General features: G+C 37.7%; 1 long non-coding RNA gene across 1 annotated transcript; it reads left to right on the forward strand.

Annotated features, from left to right (window-relative positions):
- The first annotated feature begins 839 nt into the window (after nucleotides 1-839).
- On the forward strand, nucleotides 840-7323 carry LOC125264099. Its single transcript, XR_007183974.1, has 3 exons — nucleotides 840-899; nucleotides 3899-3950; nucleotides 4190-7323. It is a non-coding gene; the product is annotated as an uncharacterized LOC125264099 (long non-coding RNA).
- Nucleotides 7324-8134: the final 811 nt, after the last annotated feature.

Raw genomic sequence — 8134 nt, forward strand, 5'->3', positions numbered from 1 at the left:
AAGATTGCTTAAAATCAAGCAACTTTACAGTATCAAACATGAAAAACAGTGTTAGTGCCTCATTTTTTTTACAAGCACAAATGCATTTTTTACTATAAGGTCATTGCACACTGAAGGCCTTTGCACACTGAGTCCGAAATTTTCGCATGCGTTTTTTCATATTCGCAATCCTAAAAATTCGTCACGCACAGAGACCTTGCACACTGAGTCTGATGCGTATTAATGAATGCGTTGCGAAAAAAAATCGCAAAACAATATAAAAGGAAGTCTTCAAGCAGCAGTGAGCACGATTAGTTGTCTCCTCTCTTCTTAAAAAGAGAAAAAGAAAGAGGAAATATTGGGTCCATTCAATCCCGAGATTGCATAGAGAGAAAGGAGAATTCACCTCATCAAGGAGCTGCGGGATTATCCCGAGTGTTTCAAAGATTAGTTACTTCAGGATGTCAGTGGCTCAGTTTGATGCTTTACTACTGGCACAATATGTCTTTATATTCGGTCCTCACGTTGTTTGTCATTCAGTGCTACTGATTTGTGCTGTAGACGACGTGGATCAACTTGTCAGATGGCATTCTGGATTTTTGCGTTCGCGTACGGTGGCTCTGAATTGTCAAAACGTCTCTCAAAATGCGTGCCACGGATGCGAAAAACGCAGAAAATCGAACCTGAACCGAATATTTTTTTGACGGACGAAAGTTTCGGAGGCAGTGTGCAAACGCGATTGACATAACGTGAGGTCATCTACAGCACAAAACAGCAGCACTGAATGACAAACAACGTGAGGAATACAAAGAGACCGAATATAAAGACAGATTGTGCCAGTAGTAAAGCATCAAACAGAGCCACTGACATCCTGAAGTAATCTTTGAAACGCTCGGATAATCCCGCAGCTCCTTGATGAGGTGAATTCTCCTTTCTCTCTATGCAATCTCGGGATTGAATAGACCCAATATTTCCTCTTTCTTTTTCTCTTTTTAAGAAGAGAGGAGACAACTAATCGTGCTCACTGCTTGAAGACTTCATTTTGTATTGTTTTGCAATTTGTTTTGCGATTTTTTCGCAACGCATTCATTAATACGCATCGGACTCAGTGTGCAAGGTCTCTGTGCGTGACGAATTTTTAGGATTGCGAATACAAAAAAAAAACGCATGCGAAAATTTCGGACTCAGTGTGCAAACTTCGGTTTTATATTCGCACATTCGGACATCCGGACATCCGTATTCAATAGCCTTGTTAATCACACCACATTGGACATTCAGTGGACATTCACAAGTAAATATGCCATTAAAACAATACTTGCCTATTTTGATCGACTGTGAAAAATGTTGTAAGTTGACAATCGTTGGTTGTCAATATCATGTCGCTGCTTAAAATTCGCAAACATTAATTTATTGCACATTTATTGGAAAGTCTGAATTTATCAGAAGTCCGAATGTGCGAATATAAAACCAACTTTACCGAAGTAGTGTGCAAAGGCCTTAAAGCGGCATCCAGTGTGTTCATGTTTTTACCCATGGAGATCTTACCTCAGCAAACTCAAACACACGAAATGTGTCAGTGACGCGTTCAACGCAAGTGAAGGCAGAGCCTCAGTGCACACCTCTTGTTACATTATCGTCACTGACCAATGTGTACGAAGGTGTTTTGCAGCTGGAGTGAACTTTTCCTGAAAGCCGTTTTGAACTTCCAAAAAGAACACAAAACGAACTTCGTTTTGGCCTGATTTTGTTCGAAATGACGTCACATCAGTTCGTTCTTCGATTTCAGTTGAAGTATACCGGAGCCTTAAACTTGGTTTATCTGTCAATCAGATGCACGTAAAAGTGTAGTTCATAACTATCCCAAATTTGTCCCAACAAATTTTCGGTAGAGTGAAAAAAAAGCATTTTAACATGTTAACCTGTACCCCACTTCATTGTTTTTACTGGCACTTTTCTATTCATACTGTTTTAATCCCTCATTTAATCAGAACTCTCACTTACCCTTCTTTGCTTTTGCCCTTCTTCAAAACATGAAAATGATCTTAAAGTGGGTGTACTTTTCAAAATTAGTAATAAAACAATCGGTCTTGGCAACAGGGTTAGCTATTTTGCTTAGCAGAGCGTCAAACATGACCATTTTTGAGATTAATATCATGTTTTGCTCCAAAATCACTATACACGTCAGTCATGTTTGAAATAACTTCTATGGTCCATGTTGCTTCTTAGCCTAATATATTTTCTGTCTCACTCTGTGTTATGTTAAATTCTACTATGGTACATCGATTAGAGTTGCTTTATAGATATACATTATTCTAATTAATATACCCGAGATGGCTTGAAGAACACAGATAAACACAGATATATATACTCACAGTCGTGTGTTTATTGTCTTTGTTTCATCTGTCAAAACGTCTCTATCTGCATGTATCTGATGTCCATATAAGGGATTTCCTGGAATGTCATAAGTTTAAAGGTGCCCAAGAATGCTTTTTCACAAGATGTAATATAAGTCTAAGGTGTCCCCTGAATGTGTCTGTGAAGTTTCAGCTCAAAATACCCCATAGATTTTTTTAAATAAATTTATTTAACTGCCTATTTTGGGGCATCATTAACTATACACTGATTTTTTCAGTCGCCGCCCCTTTAAATCGCGTGCCCCCTGCCTCACGAGCTCTCGACTATATTACAGCGCATTTACAAAGTTCACACAGCTAATATAACCCTCAAATGGATCTTTACAAGATGTTCGTCATGCATGCTGTGTGCATACATCGAATCGTGTGAGTAAAGTATTTATTTTGATGTTCACATTTGATTCTCTATGAGTTTGAGGCTATACTCTATGGCTAAAGCTAACATTACACACTGTTGGAGAGATTTATAAAGAGTGAAGTTGTGTTTGAATTATACAGACTGCAAGTGTTTAAAAATGAAAATAGCGACGACTCTCGTCTCCGTGAATACAGTAAGAAACGATGGTAACTTTAACCTCATTTAACAGTACATTAGCAACATGCTAACGAAACATTTAGAAAGACAATTTACAAATGTCACTAAAAATATCATGCTATCATGGATCATGTCAGTTATTATTGCTCCATCTGCCATTTTTCGCTGTTGTTCTTGCTTGCTTACCTTGTCTGTGCACAGATCCAGGCGTTAATACTGCCTTTCCTTGTCTAATGCTTGAACATGGGCTGGCATATATGCAAATATTGGGGGCGTACACCCCGACTGTTACGTAACAGTCGGTGTTATGTTGAGATCCGCGTGTTTTCCGGAAGTCTTTTAAACAAATGAGATTTACATAAGAAAGAGGAAGTAATGGGGTTTGAAACTCAATGTATGTCTTTTCCATGTACTGAACTTGTTATTCAACTATGCCAAGATAAATTCAATTTTTCATTCGAGGGCACCTTTAATACTTCTATGAATCTCACTTGTGGACTTTCTGCATGAGGGCGCCCTCTGGCTTCCAGTATGAATGATACAGAAAAATTACATGAGAGTGTTTAGCGCTCTGTATTGCTAACATCGCCTCATTTTGTGTAAAAATAGAAAAATAATACTAAAGTACTTTGTAACGTACTAACTTGAGTAGTTTTTCAGCACACTACTTATTTACTCTTACTTGAGTCATATTATTTTTCAGTACTTGTACTCAAGTAAACTTATTTCTTAAGTAGCAATACTTTTACTTAAGTTCAGTTTTTAGTACTCTTTAGTACTCCACCACTGCTTTTTACCTTGATATTTTGCTTCTACGTGGGAGAGAGGCCTGAAGCCATCCGGCTTGGGCAGAAACTGACCTGAACATCTCCTGGCTGCTATCCGAGCGCTTTAGTCGTGCTTTAAAGTGCTTCTGTGTGAATGTGTAGTGCTGTTTCACTGATCTGAGGTCATTTTCTGTTGTCTGCAGTGTTGTCTGTACACATGTCTGTGCTCGTCTTTTGATGGAGTTCAGACTGGAGGTGGGTGATGTTCTTACAAAACTTCTGTACAAATTCTGTGCCTTCCAGAATTTTACTAATGGGAGAAGAAAACATCATGTCTTCTCAAAAAAGTACAAACCTTTTAAAGTCAACATGAAATCAAAATGGACCCTATTTATTTCATGCATATGAATCTTATCATTATGAATGATTCATGGTGCATGTTCATATTTTTGTATAAAAATGCAACTTGCTCTGCCTCTGATATGACTTTACAGCAGATGTCATAAATCCATCTTGCTTTTCAACTTCTTCCCTCTAAACAACAGACTCCGTTCTGTTACGTATCACCCACTTTTCACCATCACTTGTCTAGTTGAAGTTCACTTGGAAATCTGTCAGATTAGAGCAGTCAAAAACTTTCATGTCTTTCTTTGAACATTGTTACTACTGCAGTAGTATCTTAATAATCTCATAATAGTAGTCTGTAACTACTTGTCCATCAAGCAGTGTAAGTAAGAGATCGTTTGGTATACAGTCTTTGTTTTTATACCTTTAAGTCTGATTTGATTCTACTTCAAATCAGTTTATTTGTATAGCACTTTTTACATTACACACTGTTCCAAAAGCAGCTTTACAGAAAATAGAAAAATAAAGCAGATGAAAAGAAGAGGAAAGGACAGTATAAAGTCATTCATAAAACTTACAAGGCATTTCAAAAGCATTGCACCCAAAACTGGCTAGGTTTTAAAAGCAGTCTTGCTCTGTGAAACACACATTATTCACTCCAGCCTTGATGTCTGTGATACATAATACACATTTCATATGACCAGAGTTCTGCCCTCTGGTGAATGCCTAGCTCAACAATAAGCTGTAAATTTTAGTCCATTAAAGTCACTGGGAATGTGCCAAGTCATCATGTGCATTCCTGCCACCAGCTGCTTAATCAGGCCCAACGAGATGCCAGAGAGGGGGTGTGTGTGTGTGTGTGTGTGTGTGTGTGTGTGTGTGTGTGTGTGTGTGTGGACAAGAAATTGGCATCAACCAGATGGGAAAACAGAAGTCATGTTGGTGTCTTGACGTTCAAATCCCATGGAACGCCAATGAAAATAATATTTCCATCCAGTACAGATGCAAGAGGCAATGTAATCTGGTTAGAAATCAGATCTAATGAGACATGTGACTCATGTTGAGCTGAGAAGTACCTGTTTTTTGTTTCTATTGGACTTTTTCAAGTCTGTCTCTGTTCCCAAGGTGGCTTTCTGTTCGTGCTCTCCAAAACGGGGTGAAACGCGTATAAACAAAGTATATTGTGGGCTTCGCCTAAATGGTAAAATTGCCTACACACAAAAATGTCAAAATGCCATTTTGGTAAGTATCCTTGAAAACACACAGCTGAGAAAGAAAACACATGCATCAGTATATTGGATCCATGAAGCTCTTAAAGTGACAGCAGCCTAATAAACCTGCTGCAGTCATTAATGTTAATCAAACAACAAAAGACAGATAAAATCACTCACTGCTCTTAAATGAATATTTTTTGTAGTTTTAATAAGTTTTAGTCTATATTTAACATATTCAGCAGTGTTATTTTACTTTGATTTATGTTGTCTATTACTTATCTGAATACCACTGTTAGTACTGTTAGTACTCCGAGTGTGTCGGATTTATTAATATAACTCCATCAGAAAGAAGAAAGTCAAATACACCTAGGATGGCTTAAAGGTGAGTAATTATTTGGGGTAATTTTCATTTCAGAATGAACTAATCCTTTAAATGATTGCATAATAATTTCATGTTTAATGGGTCATTTCAGTTTTTTCTAGTGATAAAGTAAAGTTTCTATGAAGGGCCTGGCATCTATATAGAAGAGTGTAACCCTTTTAGATCAGCTAAACCATCCTTAACCAGCTCAGACCACTTTTTTTCAGTAGTATTGTACCAGTCGCTCTGTGAGCATTGTAAGTTATTCGTCTCTGGCCAAAAGTCGCTGCGGTGTAAATGAATATGCGAGCGCAGAGACCCGTCGGAAGCTCAGCTATGCAGCCACCTGCCCTCTTAATCATGTCAGGGCATGTTGCACGTCGACTCACTCTGAGCGCTGCTGATCTTGGATCAGTTTCCCATTCTTCAGATTGTGCTGTTTATTAATACTTGACTATTTATGGAATTGGAAAATACCAATTGAGCTTTAGAGCGGTATGACTAAACTCCTCTACAGGATAACAAAACATGCCATTTCTCACTTATTCTCAATTTTTGTTCTCATCCGATAGTGTCAGTGCAGTTAAATTTGTCTTTTATTGTATTACCATATGACTTTTTAATCAAATCAGAAGTTATTGTTTTGTTGCATAACACATGATTAGTAAGGCAGCCAATAGATTTAATAATGGATCTGTTCATTATGAAAGACTTCTGTATCCCCATGACGATTCTGTCATCAAAAAAGCTCTTTTGCTCATACTGTAGGTGGTCTAGAAATGGCAAATGGGTCTGTGTGAAAGAGAGAGCCAATGCTAGGTGGTGGGAAAAAAAACTAATGTTTGTTCTTTGTTCCAGTGGCACCTGTGTGCACTACTGTGAAGTCCAGCTGCAATTTTCTAAAACCCAGCTGAGAGCGGACAGACGAGAGAGCTAGAAACATGAGTGGGTGGACTTCATATTTCCATATTCACTGCACTCACATAATGGGAGGTCAAAGAGAGACATTAAGAGAGAGACAGAGAGAGGAAAAAAGGACAACTCTGAATTCACAGGAGGAATAAAATATACAGTCTGAAGCAGACAATTAAAAATAAATGGTTTAAAATGTAAAAATACTGTGCAAAACGTTCAGTTTTGTTTCCAACTGTGTAATAGGAGAATATTATACAGTATATATAGAATATTATATATAAATGTAGGCTACATATAACAGTGCTTTCTGGATCTCGAATCTGATTCACTGATAGCCATGCGATTTTCTAGCAATAACAGCACTCCTACCTTTTCACCGTTTGTATCACTCCACTTGAAGCGACTGTCATGGCGGCTGATCAAATCCACCTTATTTTTTTTCAAATACTACATTTATTGTACCACGAACAAGAGATTTGGAGGTTTTTTTAGGTGAGAATGTAGTTGGGACTCATATTTAATCATAGCACCTTTTTTACTATTTGTTTAGACGTTTTCAGAGATGTGAGCTCCAGGCCGTCAGCATCCGTTCAGTGCTCGAGTAACCGCCGAGAACAGCTTCATCTTGGCCAGTGCTTCGGGGATTCACGGCTGTCTCTTATAGTGGTTAAACATGAGATGTAATTCATTTTGGGTATAAAACGGGCAATCTTTGGTCTTATTAATCTAATACTTGTTCCTGAGCAAATCGAATTGGGCTATGTATAATAATTTAATTTTAAGCATTATTTAACTATCCTGTAGACAGAGCACTGCTTTTGTGCATTTGACTGAATTTGTTGTGTTTATTTCCTATTGTCATTTATAATGGCTATTGTTCTTAATGTTGTTTAATAAATATTATTTTATAAAAATAATATGTTGTATTTGGTATTGAGAAAGGGTCCATTAAGGCCCCGATATACTTCAAACGAAATCGAAGAACAAACTGATGTGATGTCATTTCGAACAAAATTAGGCCAAAACAAAGTTCGTTTTTTGTTCTTTTTGGAAGTTTGAAACGGTTTGCTAAAGCAAACTTTCAGGAAAAGTTTGCTCCAGCTGCAAAACACCTTCGTACTGCCATTGGTCCATGACGATAACGTAACGGGAGGTGTGTGCCGAGGCTCTGCCTTCACTCACATGGGACACGTCTTTGACTCATTTCATCTGTAGAGTTTGTTGAGGTAAGATCTCCGCGGGTGAAAACATGAACACACTGGATAGCCGCTTTATAGTACAAAATGAAGTTGTGCTTCTGATGAAATGAGGCACTAACACTGTTTTTCATGTTTGATACTGTAAAGCTGCTTGCTTTTAAGCAATCTGTTGAATAAACATCTATTCTATATGCTATATAAATAAACGTGAAGTGACTGGAGTGCTAATTTGCAGAGCTCGTGCTAACATACTAAAATTGATTATGATCAGACGCTTTTCTTATGCTTTCTATAAAAATGCTTGCAGTTTTCTCTTTTTGTTGTGCTGTCGCCTTTGGCTTGCTTAGTTGGGGACACTTGACATTTGACTTGACATTTGATAATCAACAGTGCTTTGATCTGCCT

The sequence above is a fragment of the Megalobrama amblycephala genome, linkage group LG3 (assembly GCF_018812025.1).
Source record: "Megalobrama amblycephala isolate DHTTF-2021 linkage group LG3, ASM1881202v1, whole genome shotgun sequence".
NCBI classification, from domain to species: Eukaryota; Metazoa; Chordata; class Actinopteri; order Cypriniformes; family Xenocyprididae; genus Megalobrama; species Megalobrama amblycephala.